The sequence below is a fragment of the Camellia sinensis genome, chromosome 6 (genome assembly GCF_055761805.1).
Source record: "Camellia sinensis isolate YWXY chromosome 6, ASM5576180v1, whole genome shotgun sequence".
Classification (NCBI taxonomy): domain Eukaryota; kingdom Viridiplantae; phylum Streptophyta; class Magnoliopsida; order Ericales; family Theaceae; genus Camellia; species Camellia sinensis.
The window spans coordinates 200,930,562-200,947,706 of record NC_138966.1 but is presented as its reverse complement, the minus strand read 5'-3'; the positions used below and the strand labels follow the sequence as shown (position 1 = coordinate 200,947,706).

At 35.4% G+C, this 17,145-nt stretch overlaps 1 pseudogene across 1 annotated transcript; it reads left to right on the top strand.

Moving 5' to 3' along the window:
* Positions 1-3,017: 3,017 nt before the first annotated feature.
* On the top strand, positions 3,018-6,084 carry LOC114264566 (receptor-like protein kinase ANXUR2 pseudogene; annotated as a pseudogene). Its single transcript, XR_014333813.1, has one exon. The product of XR_014333813.1 is annotated as a receptor-like protein kinase ANXUR2 pseudogene (transcript).
* The last annotated feature ends 11,061 nt before the right edge of the window (positions 6,085-17,145 follow it).

The window sequence follows — 17,145 nt, the reverse complement described above, 5'->3', positions numbered from 1 at the left end:
AGATCTAGATGCCCGGCCGCGACCAGCTCTTCTAAGTGTTGCCGCAAAGGAAAACAATCCTCTATTCGGTGGCCCCTCTCCCGGTGGAATATGCAACGATACCACGGATTGTAGCCCTTCTGTCCATCGCCCAACTTAGCAGGAAACCGGACATACTCCTCGTCTCGGATTTCACTAAGTATGCGATAAATTGGAATCTTGAAGACCGTGGTGATGCCAATCCTTGCCTTCAATCTTCTGTTAGCATCCGCAACATCATCTCGGGCGTAGTCATCTCGGTCGTTCTGACGTCCTCTACCCCAGTTTTTACGATTTGAGCCACGGTCTGATTCCTCTGCTCGTTCATTTGTGCGGCTGGACTCTTGCCCAACTGCATGCACTTTGCCTACTGTCTTCTTGTCTGTTACTACCGGAATTGCCTTCACGGTAGAAGCTAACGCGTCATCCTCTACTCGGATGTGCTCATTGATACGCTACATGAGCTGGCCCATGGAGGTCGGTTGGTGCATGGTCAGCGAGTCCCGCAATCTATGGCCGACTGGGAGACCACGCTTATATTACGTGATTGCGAGGTTGATCGGGCAATCCAAGATCTCGTTGAAGGTTTCCCAGTACCTTGAGTTGTACGCCTTCAGTGTGTCGCACGGTTCCATCTTGACACTCAGCAAGTGATCGACTTCTTTCGGTGTTTTTGTGCTGGTTTTGAAGCGTGTAACAAACACCTCGGCCAACTGATGCCACCTTTGTATGCTCCCTTCCGGCAACCTCTCGAACCACTTTAAGCCCAGCTCGCCTAAACTTGACGGGAAGATTAGGCACATCAGTCCGTCATTTCGCCTATGTCCGGCCATAACCTGTCGGAAGTGGCTCACATGCATGTAAGGATCGGTTTTTCCGTCGTAGAGTGTGAACTTAGGCTGGTGGAAGCCTGCCGGAAGTGGTGTTATTTCTATTTCCAGAGAAAAAGGGGTGGCGCTCAGCCTGGCCAAGTCCGTATCTTCAAGGAGTGGCACTGCTTGGCGGGGTGGAGGCATTCCAACCTCCTCGCTAGTGTGAACCCCGTAGGATAGCCGCTGGAAAGCCGGTATTCTCTGAGCTTCGCGCCGGCGAGCCCGCTCCTTTAAGACCGCCCGTAAATCCTCTGAATGAGCGGAATAAGAGTACCTCGACGTCGTCGCCGTACGTGAGGGTTTGTAGGTGCTGTCTTGTGCGCTAGACTTTTCGGCATGCGCGTCAGAACCACCAACCTGGTAATTTCTGGTAATAGATATGGACTGGGTACGTTGCTGACTTTGACCGCCTGAACGGCGGGATGGGGTGTGCTCACTGTGGTTTTCCACTCCAGCTACACCTTTCCCTTTGACATGCCGCTTCAGATCCTCCATCTCCGCCGCCATTCGCCGAATGACAGCGTCTTGGTCCCTCAACTTACTTTCCAATCGTCTGGCGTGTGAGTCTCTCCTCCCCCGGTGACCGTCTGGACTCCGTGAATGACCATGACTTCTTCCGCGCTTATCCCGCGCGTCTCCTGACTGTCCTCCGGTGGGCGTCCCCAAGTCCGCCACTGGATGGATGGCGAGAGGACCTTCTCTCCTTCGGGTGAACTCCGGGGTGGCTCCGTCTATGGCAGACAACGAAAACTCGTCGTTGTTCACCATGGACGGTGATCAGATGAACCTGGAAGACAAGGTTTTGTCTGTCTAGCTTCCCACAGACGGCGCCAATTGTACGGGGAGCAAATATTTCAGCAAGCCCGTACTCCTTTCTTCCAAGCTCCGTTTATGTCCGATCACCTGCGAGCAAATTACGGTGAGCTGTCCGGCGGTGTGTGGCCGGAGAAACCTTCCGACGGTCAAGTTAGCACACACCTTAGGATAGAGAGAGAGAAAGAGAGCAGTGTTAATTGTGTAGGAGTTTTCTTACAAAGTGTTCCTTCCCCCGCGTATGGGGGGCGCAGACATGCTTATATACCCTCTGCACCCCATATCCACTCCCAGTCATTTCCTAACACGTGGCCCCGCTATCCCATCTGTCAGCGTAAACCTTGCTGAATATCACCTAATCTCAACTGCCTGCCTTCTCAACTGGAGCTCGGCAGCCGAGCTGCTCCATCCTCGGCCGTGATGTGTTTCATACCCAAGCACTTTACTGGCTAAGTCCAAGGAAGACCGGGCTAGGCAGCATCTCGGCAAAGCCGAGCCCGGGGCACTTCCTGCGGTCGGCCTTCCTGCCGATCAAAGGATTACTTGGGCTGACCTCGCCTTTCCGGGCGCCGGTCACTCAGCTTGACTGGCTTCCTCCATCACCTGATCAAGCAGCTCGGTTCAACCGAGCACTTCCTTGCCGGGCAGCTTCTTACGGTCCGGGGCGGCACATACTTGGCCCCACTCCTGCCCAGCCCAAGTTCTGACAACCCATCTTCGGGTGGATCGCCGGTCGTCTCGGCCCCATGCACCATTAGGCTCTCAACCTGCTCGGCCATTACCTCGGCCCAATTCCAGATCATAAATCTCCCTCTCAATAACAGAGATTAACAGAAGTAGTCGTAAAGAGATGCAATATAGAGGCTGTAGATGGTAGTGTTAGGAGAAGAGTCATACCTAAATTGACGTGAACTAGTGTAGTGAATAGAAATATAAATCTTCTTAATTTAAACAACAAAATGACCTTAGATAGGGTCGCATAGAAAAGAATGATTCATCCAATTGACCCCATTTGATGGGAGTTAAGACTTAGTTGGTTTGGTTTGATTATGACTCAAAAAGTATAAAATTATATTATTTTTTCTATAATTATAAAGTGCATATAATACACACCCTTTAATCTTTCTTTTTTTATAATGATCCATCACTAATTTTTTTTTGTTAATGCAAGATATGTCTACAGAATATATAATTTAATTAATAATTTAAATTAAGAAGCAGAGCCCATTTTCACTTCGGAGACGTTACCTTCCTCACCATTCCTCGCTAACTAACTCCCCTATCCTAACGTCTGAGTTTCTGAAACTGGTCTCACTCGATCCTAATCAAACGCAAAAGACAGAAAAGAAAAAGAAAAAGTTACTAATTCCAATGGAGATACAATCAAGAATTGAGGTGAGTTAGTGAATCTATACATGATCATGCAAATCCAAGATGGTACAGATTAATACAACCAGAAGCATTCATCTTCTCTTTCATACAGGAAAGTATTTTCTCTCATTTTCTCGTTACTCTGTTTCTCCCATTTTCTTTCACTTTCTCTCAAATTTTCTTACCCATTTCTCAATCCCTTCAAAGGGTATTCCCCATTAGCTATGATCTTCAATACCCATGACTTTTTCTCTCTAATTCTCTCTTCTTTCTTCATTATCACCGTCCACTCATCAAGAAACACCTCTCTATCAAACTCCGATTCGTTTGTATTGTCTTGCGGTGGTGGTTCAGCCACCGATGCCGACGGCCGGAACTGGGTTCCAGATTCCAAATTCCTCACTTCCTCAAAGAATTCAATGACTGCCACAGCTCAATCTCAAGACCCTTCACTACCTTCAACAATTCCATACATGAATGCTAGAATTTTCACATCTGAATCCACCTACAAATTCTCTGTTTCTTCGAAGAACCGCCATTGGATTCGACTCCATTTCTACCCAACTTCTTACAACGATTTCAATTCCTCATACTCATACTTCTCTGTAACCGCCAATGGCTTCACGCTTCTGAAAAATTTTAGTGCTTCAATCACATCCCAAGCCCTAACACAGGCCTATATCATCAGAGAATTCTCTCTCACCCCAATCCATTCTGGCTCTCTCAACCTCACTTTCACTCCTTCAATACCCAATAGTTCATTAGCCTTTGTAAATGGAATTGAAGTCATTTCCATGCCGGAAATTTTTCAATCCATCACTATGGTTGAGTTTTCAGACACCTCTATAGAAGTAGAGGACTCTGTTTTGCAGACAATGTTTAGGCTAAATGTCGGTGGACAGTACATTCCAGCGACTAATGACTCGGGGCTTAGCCGAACATGGTACGATGATTCACCATACCTATTCGGTGCAGCCCTCGGTGTGACTTCTGAGGCTGACAAGAATGTCACAATTCAATATCCTGACAATTTACCGAAGTACATTGCCCCGGTTGATGTGTACAGTACAGCGCGAACGATGGGTCCAAACCCGAAAATCAATCTGGATTACAATCTGACTTGGGTTTTGCAAGTTGATCCCAATTTTACTTACGTTGCGAGGCTTCATTTCTGTGAGTTTGAGATTTCAAAGATTAATGAGAGGGTGTTTGATATTTTCATCAACAACCAGACAGCACAAGAGTCTGCAGATGTGATGGCATGGGCAGATTCGAAGCAGGGAGTGCCAGTTTACAAGGATTTCGCGATATATGTGTGTGATGATCTGAATGGCAACGGCAATGAATTGTGGGTGGCCTTGCACCCTTCTGTGTCCATGAAGCCCGAATTCTACGATGCAATTCTCAATGGGTTGGAGATTTTTAAGGTTAATGACACAAATGGGAACTTGGCAGGCCCAAATCCTGTGCCATCAACGCTGCAAGGAAAGGCCGGGCCTGAGCAAGAGCGGAGGAGTTTTGGGTCATCACTATCCAATAAACGTGCCACAGTGATTGGTGGGGTCGCCGGAGGGGTGGCTGGTTTTGGTCTAGTTGCTGTAATGATTGTTTTTATCAAACACAAGAAGCGCAAAGCGGGCGGAAGCAAGTCTACCTCTTTGAGTTGGTTGCCAATTTATGGTAGCATGCGGTCAGGAACCACCACGTCAGGAATCTTTGCAAAGGGCGGTGGTGGTAATAGCTGCATTTCAACGCTTGGCTTTGGCCTATGTCGACATTTCTCATTAGGAGAGATAAAACTTGCCACCAACAACTTTGATGAGTCTCAAATCATTGGACTTGGAGGGTTTGGAAAGGTGTATAGAGGGATTATAGATGGGGGGACCAAAGTTGCAATTAAGAGGTCAATCCCATGTTCAGAACAAGGTGTTCACGAGTTCCAAACAGAAATTGACTTGCTTTCAAAGCTTAGACATAGGCATTTGGTGTCCCTGATTGGGGCTTGTGAAGAGGGAGATGAGATGATCTTGATTTATGATTACATGGCTAATGGGACTCTAAGAGAGCATCTCTATAATACCAACAGACCTCCTTTGTCATGGAACCAGAGGTTGGAGATTTGCATTGGCACTGCACGGGGACTACACTATCTTCACACTGGTGCCAAGCACACCATCATTCACCGGGATGTGAAAGCCACAAACATTCTTTTGGATGAGAAATTGGTTGCAAAAGTCTCAGATTTCGGTCTCTCCAAAATTGGTCCTACTCTTAGCCAAACCCATGTTAGTACTGTAGTGAAAGGTAGTTTCGGGTACTTGGATCCAGAGTACTTCCGAAGGCAACAGTTGACAGAAAAGTCCGATGTGTACTCATTTGGGGTAGTCCTTTTTGAAGTGTTGTGTGCGAGGCCAGTACTTAATTCTAGCCTTCCTAGGGAACAAGTTAGTCTTGCAGATTGGGCACTAAGTTGCCATAAAAAGGGAACTTTGGGTAGCATCATTGATCAACATATTAAGGGAGAGATCAATCCAGATTGCTTGAACAATTTTGTGGAAATAGCTGTGAAGAGCTTGTCTAACCGGGGGATAGACCGGCCTTCGATGGGTTCAGTTCTTTGGAATCTTGAGTATGCACTGCAGTTGCAGAGTAATCCTGATGGACCAAAAGTGGTGGCGGAACAGAAGGCAAACGATGCGTTCATTTTGCATACGACATTGTTGAGCATTGAAGAGCAGGGTGAGGAGGAAACAGACAATAGCAGCAATGAAATCTTCAGAAAGATAGTGAATCCACAGGGAGGAAGTATGTGTTAATTATTTAGTAAACAGTTAGGATTATTTAGTCAGCTTTTTTAATTTTAAATTACTTTTGTCACCTTGTACCCCTTGGTAATGACAAGGTTCTTCATTTTTCTGAAAAATGACACAATCTATTTGTTACTTTTATTGCAGCTTGGTGTTTACAACCAAACATCTTTTGTCCTCAAACAAGTGTGTTAAGAGGATAGAATAATTTCACACAATAAGATACACACAATAAGATACAAATGGGAACAAACGAATCCACTTGTATCTTAGTCTGTGAAATTTCTCTATGCATTTAAACTCTTTTATCCTCAAATTATATCTGAATCTGTAAAATTTCTTTATGCATTTAGACTCTTTAATCCTCAAATTAGTCTGGTCATTTCTCTCAAAACACTTTAATAGTCATTAGTGTTTACAGTGGTCTATTGAGATGTGAACCAATCAATCAAGAACCTGTATCTTTCAATAGAGTAGAGGTAATTTAGATCTCCTAAGGGTTAGAATTGATGATGGCCTTTGCTGTTGAATGGTCCAAACTTCAGAGAGCCTCTGGGGTTGCAACATGTGTTGACTTCAATCTTGCAGAATATTTAATTCAAACCATGTGCTCAATGCAGAGGTTTAAATGGGCAAAGTGATAGCAAATACCATGACAAATAGGAATGTATATATTTTGAATATAGAGCCTATAGAGGGAAAAAAGAAGAGAAAGATCAAAAGGCATCAAAGAACAGAGAGAGAGAGAGAGAGAGAGAGATGGTGAGGGTCACTCTCAGGCTTGAATATTCTGAATCCTTGCCATCGATTTGCAAAACAACAATCTTTACAACATCATCACATCATATCTAGTCATTTTGTTCATTCTCAACTAATATAGCAAAGAGGTCCATTTCAAGAGAAAGGTTATGATATGGTACACATTATTTTCTTTTCTTTTTTCAAAATTGTATATCTAGCTTATTTGCGAGACAATGAGAGAGGGGAGAGTTACCAAAGAGAATATACTTCCAAAAAGTTTGCAAAACAAATGTTAGGCAAATCAAATAGTTAAAAATTTTCATATCAAACTGAATTTCTTTAGAATAGTGATTTTGAAAAATAAAATAAAAATTGACATGTATTGAAGTGAGAAACAAAACTCAAACCCAATTTACAAAACCCATCCACTTGATGATGCCCTTCAAATTTTCCCAAGAAAATCTCTTCAGTTCTCTCTCTCTCTCTGAGAAATCTTCAATTTTCACAGCTTGTGCTCTTTTCTCAGTTGGTACTTTTTTGTCATTTTGTCCGACCAATCCAATCTCTACTGACAGTAGCTGGATTTGCACCAATGATCCTTGTCAAAAAGACCCGACATATTACAACTCCAACACAACACAACACAAAACAAAGTGATGAATAAAGAAAACACTTCTCTCTTTATTCTTTAAAATAAAGAAAAAAAAACTACCTGTAAAGTATTTTATATTCTTTCAGGGAAAACTTTTATGCCTATAGAAAACATATTAACAATTTGGCAATGTTAGTAATTTTCATTTTAAAATAAAATGTCTATATTGAGTAGAATCATTTTATACATAAATTATATATGAATTTTATGTTTCATATTATTACTCTTATTCCAGATTTTTAAATAATTAAAAAAAAAAAAAAAAAGAGGAGACAATATTGAGTAGTAAAAAACAAATCACCGTTAAAAATTATTTACAAGTTTTAGAAAATTTACAAAATGTGGAATTTTGGACATTGTAAATATAAGGCAATTTGTAAATTAAAAGAAAATAAATTTACAAAAGATGGCATTTTACAAATTATAGAAATTTACAAAATACAAATGTAGGTCTATCCCCTTCATGAGCTGATCAATCAGGATACCATTAGCTAGGTTCCTAAACTTGGAATGGAGGTGGAGCATAGGCGGGCTTACTTCCCTCTTTGCAACTTTATCACTTCAATTCACGCGTAAACTCATTTTGGCGCATCTTTAGTACTTCAGTACAGCGAGGTGTTCGAAAACTACACCAAAAAAGATAATTGGGCTATAAATTGATGCTTGTAGCATTAGAACAAAAATATCAAAATAAAACATTTAAAAATATATAACATGTTATAATATATAATTTTTGAAGAACTAAAATAGCATTTTTTATTGTAGCACACACTACACTACAATGGAAGTACAAGCAAAAGCAAGGGCTTTCGTGCAACCAAGAAGCAAACATATATAAACAGTAGCTTTTGGCTCTGAAAAATCCATGAACTCCTAAACAATGAAATCATGTGAGAATGACTAATCAGCAGTGACACCCACAAATATCAAGAAAACAAAAGTTAGCACTAAGAGAAACTTTAAGCAGTTTTTTTTTTTTTGAGAATTTCAAACAAAAAAAAGAACAGAAAAAAGAGCGGGCTCACTGGCCTCTCTGTATATTAGACTGATGAGTCACTGACCAAAATGACTGAGACAAAGACAATGGTTGTTTCTAAGGGGTGTATTTGGTTTTGCAAATTTGGAATTTCATGAGGGTTTGATTTCTTCTTTGGCTCAGAGCTCTCCCAAAGAGTCATTTACTATTTAAACCCAAGATTTTTCAAAAATTATTTATCAAATGCAACTTGTTTTGAATTTGTGGACTATTATTTCATTTAATAAATCTTTCATTTTGTAGCATTATATTTCACATATTTATTTTTAAAAAATAAACACCATATATGAGTTTGAAAATAAACTCTTCATTTTTTTGTAAAACAAATATAATGCAATCGTATAATTATAATTATTATATCAATATAACTTTTTTTTTATAAATAAATAATTTAAATCATTGAAATAAGACTGGTAGAGGGCTTTAATCTCCCAACTGCATTGGTACGTGCTCTTTAAAGTAATCATGGTTAGCAAACCTTAATTTGGTTCAGCAAAACTTGGCAGACTTGAATCCAAGTGGGTACATGAAGGAGTTAGAATAAGTGAATCTAATGATCTGACTGGTCTTCAATGGCTTCCCAGCATTGACCAAGCAATCATCATAGAACAGCCTCTTGAAGACTCTAGGGTTCACCATCCTTGCAGAGGCAAACCAACCACAGTGGAGATGAATATTTGAAGGAGCACAACCTGAAACAACACAGGTGTTGACTATCTGAACTATGTACTGTGGTATGCCAGATGTGGAATCTCTGCTCTGTGAGATGCTTATGTCTCTGTTTGTGCAAGACACTTGAAAAAAGAAAGACAAGAAGAATAGAAAATTGTTTTGAGAATGAAAATGTGTTTTCAGAAAACAAAAATATTTTCATTAGGATGGTGGAGAAGTGTTTTACCATGTAGCACTAACTTTCTGTGGTTCAAGTATGCTTGTTCTGATTTCAGGGTAAATGTTGTGGTCATGTTGTTGTGTGCTTGGTTTGAATTCAAGTGCTTGTTTGATGAACCTGCCAAAGGGAGAGCAATGTTACCTACTCCAAAAAAAAAAGAGAAAGAGATTTGTCGAGTTGGTGTGTGCCCGTCCAATAAAAAAGGATTAAATACTTACATGGTCCAAAAAATGAAAATAAAATTTGGACAAATTAAAAAATACTACTAGTTCAAGCACACGGTCACTTGCTTTTCTGAACCCATATGATAATTTCTTTTAGATCATATTCTTCTGGGTGGGGTGTGACCCACATCACACCAAATTTTTGCATGGGATTGAGACAGTGGGGAAAATTTAGGGAAAGGGATTTCTTTCCTCCAAAATTCTGGGCACTTTTGTATTTTTGTGAGTACAGAATAAAGACATAAATAGAGACCATGCTGTGAGATACTGAATTTCCATGGAAAAAATGATAAAAATTAGATTTACTAGCTCAAGAAAGGAACAAAATAACAGAAGAGGAGAGTGTTTTAGTTTGTGGAGTATACCTGAATGTAGTCCTAAATTGCAAGGTATAATGATAACCATCATCAAGCAGAAGAAGACCATTGGAAGAGAGATCATGATGAGGCTTGAAAGTAACAAGAAGATAAAACTGTTCTCAGATTCTGTTAGTTTGGCTTCTCTTGTGCCTCTCTTGCTTCTGTTATAATCTGCTTGTTTTTAAATGTATCAATGTGTGTGTGTGAGAGAGAGAGAGAGAGGGAGAGAGAGGGGGGGGGGGGTGATGAGCTCTAGAGAAGTACAAAGATGGAGTGATGGAGTCTTGTAAACAGAGTACAACAGAACAAAGGGAGGGACTGGGAGAGGACCACCACCATCAGCAGTTCCATTGAAACAGACTCTTTAGGTTGGGATTGTCAATGCCAAAGCAAAAAAAAAAAACAATGGTAAAAGACAGCAAAACCATTTAATACACAATGGCTAAAAGCTCTTCTATCTGTGGTACTGAATAATCCATGTCCCATTATTCAATTGTTTTCTTCTTACAATAACAATGTACAAATTTTACACTTCCTTTTTTCTTTTTTTATATATAAAAATATGCATAAAATACAGTATTAACAGCACTATATTCATTTTAAATGGAATCTATACAATGAATATAATAATGTTAGCATTCAATTTTTTTTTTTTTTAAATGTATGCCAACTAATTTCTTTTCCTCAAGACATTAACAAATTCCTATATTAAACAAGGTACCTAGAGAAGACCACATTCGGCATGTTTGGTAGAGCTTATAAGCTGCTTATTTCAGCTTTTAACTTAATTTAAGTTAAAATATTGTGTTTGGTGCAGTTTTAATTAACCAGCGTATGAGCAAGGATCCTCTAGAGTGAAATTTTCCTAAAGTTTCCTAGAGTGCTCCATTGTGTGGTTGAGATTTATTGGCAAGTCACATCAATTTTTCTGATGTGACTTGCCAGTGAATCTCAACCACACAATGGAGCACTCTAGAAAACTTTAGGAAAATTTCACTCTAGAGGATCCTTGATGCCAGCGTATAGCTTAAATCAAGTTATTTCTCAGCTTATCTCAAAAGCTGGTAAAGGGGTGCTTAAATTTTTGAATTAAACACGCAGCTGGTGTGGGGGGTTAAAATTACTTAAATGCCCTCGTCAATACACAAATATTAATATTAATATTAATATTAATATTAATTAAAAATAAAAAATTGTATATTTCTGAAGAAAAAGAAAAAAATCAATATTAATTGGTATTAATTATTAATAAACTCATATTGTATATTTTTATATTAATTAAAAAATAAAAAATTGTATATTTCTGAAGAAAAAGAAAAAATCAATATTAATTAAAAAAATCAATGTTAATTGGTATTAATTATTAATATTGTATACTTTTGTAATGAATTAATTATTAATTGATACTGATTAATAACAATTGTTGATTATTAATATTAATTGATACTAATAAAAATTAAATATTAATATTAATTTATACTAATTAATAATTTTAGTATTAATTGATACTAATTAATTTATAATGGACAATAATTGTGACAATAATACTTCCATTCATTTTTAGCAAATGTATCAATTTTTATATTAATTGATACTAATTAATACTAATTATATTAACTTTTATTAATGAAAATTAAAACTAAAAAAATGACAAAATAATCATTTTTATATCATATAAAGGTAGAAATGACAATTATTTAGTATTTTACAGCTTATTAACCAAACACTACTCTGTTGCTTAAACCCATAATCCCACAGCTGTACCAAACAGGTTAACAGCTTATGTTCACAGCTATAAGCCATAATCTGTTAAGTTATAATCTTTAATTATTTTTCCACAGTTCTACCAAACGGGGCCATTAGGCATGGTGCCCAAAGTCTCAGAATGAGAATACTTTTTATTACTTTTTTTTATAATTAATTTTCTGAAGGAGTATTTTATGACATTTTGGTAAGTATCTTATGAAGGAATGTACCTCTCCATTTTTTTTTATTATTATTTTTATTTATTTTTTTATTTTTTTAATTTTTTTTTGTATGTGTGTGTATGGAGTGAACAAAGTCAATCTTAAAATTGTATAGTCTTTTTCAAATGACCCAAACACCCCACTCAGAAAAACAAAAATCAACAACATTGTTTAAGGATTTGTTTAAGGATTGAGGGACACGGTTTCCTCTTTCAAAATTTGTTATTCTAATTTTTAAATAAAAAATAAAACACAAAACCATATAGTATTGATTCCTCTAGGTTCACAGTTGCTGGGTGGCTCGAATTTTTCCTAATTCGAATAATTCGAAAAGTCAAAACGACGTTATTTTGATTTTTTTTTTCTTTTTTCCTTTCTCTTCTTCCTTCCCTCTCTCTTTTCCCTTCCTCTTCTCCCTCTGTTCTTTCTAGCAACTTTGAACTCATAATCAAAATCAATTTTTTTCTTTTCTTTTTCCTTTCCCCCCTCTTTTTCCTTCCTCTTCTTCCTCTATTCAAAATCAAAACCTAAAATCAAAACCAAACCCAAAATCAAAATCAAAATCAAAATCCAAAATAACTAAATCCACATAATCAAAAACAAAATAACCACAGCTGTAGCTGAAGATCAAGTTTCTGCCTCTCCCTCCCTCCATGGCAGTGGGTTGAGTTGTGATTCAGCTGGGTTACGGTTAGTCAAAAATCATGGTTGGTTGGGTTATGGCTCAACCAAAGATTATGATTCAGTTGAAGATCAAGCTTTTGTTTTTCCTTTTTTTTTTTCTTCTCCTCCTCTCTTCCTCCTCCTCTCTTCCTCTCGCCTCTATATTTCTCTAGATTTAAGAAATAAAGAAAACAAAAATTTATTTTATTAAAACGATATCATTTTAACATTACTAAGGTCAAGTTTGGGAAGACTAAAAAAGTGCACTTTTTGTCTTTTTGGACTAAAAAATTGAGGTTGAAAATATGGATGTTTGGGTTAACTTTTTGACTTTTTATTGAAAAATGTGTAATAAAAAATTGTAAAAATTGATTTATAGGGAAAAATTTGAATTGGGAGTTGTGCAGCCGTAATTGTTGACTTTTGGTGAATAGTGTTAACTTTTTAACTTTTTGAGTAACTTTTTAACTTTTTGACTTTTTTGAATCTTTCCAAACTTGGCCTAAGATTCATGACATTCAAACCTCGCCCAACTTTAAATTACCACGCATTTTTCCTCTAGATTTTCTGATTCTAAATAGGTAGGGTTTTGTAACATCACATCCCTATGTCCAATCTTGTTGTATATCATTGAATTAGAACATTTTGTTGGTCAAAAAAGCAAAACTCCCCTCCTCTTACACATATCTCAACTTGTACTTTCTTCCAAATTCCAATCTCTATCTCTCTCTCTCTGCCTGCATGTTTAGAATCTTCTCTCTCTCACACTACATATCCAATACATACATGATACATACAACCTGCATCTTTAGAAAGTACAAGAGAGTCTAGCACTCATGTCCCCTTAGCTATATTTTAAAAGGAAAGGTTGATGGGAAGGAATAGGGAAGTACCCTAGAAGCGAAAGGAAAGCTACCCAAAAACATCAACTAGTCGGGAATAGGCACCTACAAATGATAAGTCTTTCCATTTATGCCAAAGCCTACTTCTACACACCCTATCTCTACAAACCCCCTTATTAATCAAACTACAAACCCCCTTATTAATCAAACAAGTAGCCCCAACTCTACCCAACCCATGAACCCCACCCCCATGCACATGCATGCATCTCACGTGCACATATTTATGTTGTGTTGCGTATATATCCATCCATGCCCATGCATGCATGTCTCTCTTTTTTGCATACACCTTTATATAAAACTCATTTGATGTAGACGGAAAAGTGGGTTAAAATTTTTTTTAACTTTTATCTTATTTTCTCTCTTATAAAAAATTTTAAAAAATTAAAAAATTAATTTTTATTCATCTTTTCAAAACACCTCATAATTTTTTCTTTCTTTCTTTTTGAGAGTTGTTGATAAAAATAAGATCTTATTTGGTATTTGAAATAATCTAAATAAATATATTTTTTATTTCTTTCTTTTTGAGAGTTGTTGATAAAAATAAGATCTTATTAGGTATTTAAAATAATCTAAATAAATATATTTTTTAACCTTTTACGAAAAGATATACACAAAATAGATAAGTAATGCGATCCGAATAAGAGTATTTATCTAAACAAATTCACTTATATAAGTTATGTATACCGTAAGTTAAATAAACTAGTTCTTTTAGTTATTTGACTAAAATAAGTTTAAAAAAAATTAAAATATATGTCTTAAAAAAGTTAAAAAATTACTTAAACTTTTTTTACTCACAAAAATTAAAATTTTAACAACTTTTCAAATACATTAACTTTTTAAAAAATCAAAAAATGCCAAACTACCTAGTTATTAAAAAAGAGAAATGAAGGGCCGGAGTGGACCATTTAAAATAGGGTCATGGTGATAATGGGGGTGTTTGGTCAATGTTTTTTTTATTTTTTTATTTTTTTTTTCTGACTAAAATTTATAAAAAGATGAAATAGGTCAAAATAGTCAATAAGATAAAATGTCACATCAAACTCATAATCATTTCACTTATTCTCTTACAAATATCATATTTAACTACAAAAAAAAACTAATTATCTTTCCAAATATAAAAATTTTAATCTACCAAAATAATCAAAAACTAAAATAACCTACTAAAATAACGACTTTCCAAATATCTGCTATAATATTTATGAAAAGTTTATAATTAAAAACAGTTTGGTGCATAAATTGTAACAAATATATAATATAATGCATTATGACCCATTATAGATGAATGTTAATTAGCACTGGTTTGGCTATCATTTTGGGTTAAAAAAATATAAAATAATAAAATAGACAAAATAAGTTAATAAGAAAAAATATCACATTTAGCCTATAATCATTATATTTTTTTTTTCACAAAAGTTAAAAAAGCCAAAAAAATCCAAACAAAACAAAGCTAAAAAAGTCTCAACACAAAAAAGTTAACTATGGGTTCATTTTAGATGTGGGTTAACTTTTTAGATTTTTTGTTATTTTAGCCCGGGGCTAAAAAGTCTTGTTTGTAATGGATTTTTTTGACTTTTTTAACTTTTGTGAGAGAAAAAATATAATGATTGATGTGTTGTTTTGTTATTGGGCTAAAAAGCCTATTTTGTTTTTTTGTAACTATTTTAACAAAAAGCCTAAGGGTGCGTTTGGTTTGATTTTGAGAGAGTGATTTTTAGAAAAAGTTTTTGGGAGAGAGTTTAGAAATTTTTTTGGTTTGTTTAGTTGTATATTTGGAAAGTAATTTTAGAGTTTGTGAGTTTGAGATGATTTAATATTTTGTTGTAATTAAGTAAATGTGTGTAAGAGAGAAAAAATGATTGAGAATGCGAGATGAGAGAGAAAAAGTGATTGATTGATGTGTAAGAGATAATGTGATTTTGGAAATTTTTTAAGAAAAATTCTTAAACCAAACAATTTTTTGGACATTTTTTTTTCCAAAACTCATCTCTCAAAGCTAAACCAAACACACCCTAATACTTTTTCTTTCCAAACGAGCTCTATATTAGTCAATGCCAAACAAAGCTTTAGATCATCATCATCATCATGCATATTCTATTCACATAAACTAGCCTATCACCCGTGCTATGCATGGGATAATTATATATATTTATATTTGTTTTAGATTTTTTTAATATATAAATTATGTTTTTAAAGATTTTTTATAAAAATAATTTCACAATCTTATCACTAACCATAATGTATGGAAGAAGTTGAAAAGGGTACTGCAGTAATTATACACGGATTATATCTATAATTATTTGTATAAGGGGATTTTAAATGCTGATCAAGGGATTTTGACCAAATCAATAAATGCAGACATGTGGAAAGACATGTGGATTGAAAAAAATTAATAAATGCTGATCAGGGGATTTTGATCAAATCAATGTGTCTGTTTGGCAGAAATTATTTACAGCTTATTTCAGCTTTCAGCTTAATTTAAGCTATTTTAATGTGTTTGGTTTAGCTTATAGCTTATAGCTTTGTGAAAGTCAGAAATCAGCTTATTCTTTGAGTGGGGCAGGAGATGCTTTAAGAATAAGCTGGAAATCAGATTAAGCTGAAAGTTATAAGTTATAAGCTGTTTAGGCATAAGCTATAAGCACTTTCCCACAGCTCTACCAAACAGGGCCAATAAATGCTGAGTTTTTTTTTTTAATAAGAAATTTAGAAAATTTAGATTGAGATATTGAAACTCCCACAGGTCTTGGAGTTACAAACCCTTTTTTGCTTAATATATAACTAGCCTATCACCCGTGCTATGCACGGGATAATTATAGATATTTATATTTATTTTAATTTTTTTAATATATAAAGTATGTTTTTAAAGATTTTTTATAAAAATAATTTAACAATCTTATCACTAACCATAGTGTACAGGAGAAATTAAAAGAACTACTGCAGTAACTATGTACGGGCTGTATCTATAATTATTTGTATGAGGAGACTTTAAATGCTAATCAGAGATTTTGACCAAATCAATAAATGCAGGCATGTGGATTGGAAAAAGTTAATAAATATTAATCAGGAAATTTTGATCAAATCAATAAATACTGAGATTTTTTTTTTTAAATCAAAAATTTAGAAAATTAAGATTGAAAGATTGGAGCTCCCACAAGGCTTGGGGTTTAGAAACCCCATTTTTCTTAATATATTTACAATTATTTATATATGTGAATTGCGATTTTTAAATATTTTTTTTTAAATGTCTTTTTTTCCCCCTTTTTTATATTATATTAAAGTTTAATATTTTGATAATAATCATATGTGTTTAACTTTTCAAGAAATTAAATGTCTTCTTTCTTTTATTATATTATATTAAAGTTTAATATTTTGATAATAATTATATGTGTTTGATTTTTCAAGAAATTTTTTTTGTGCTTGTTTTTAATGCATTAAAGTATTATTATGAGGGATAACAATCATATATGTTGGGACTTTTCAAGGAATTCATATGTGTTAGATTTCAAATAAATTTTTTTTATGCTTGTTCTTAATGCATTAAAGTATTATTATGAGGGTAAGATTTGGAGGTTGGAAGAAGTTAATAAATTCTAAGTTTTTTTTTTTTTATAAATCAAAAAATCAGGAAATTTAGATTGGGAGATTGAAACTCCCATAAGACTTGGGGTTAAAAACCCCCCTTTTACTTAATATATAGTATAGATATAGATAGATGTCTAAGGCCTCGTTTGGGAATAAGTTTTTTAATAATTTTTTAATTTTTTGGCTAAAATATGACATAAAAAAATTAATATATTTGGGATGACTTTTGATTTTTTACCAAAAAAA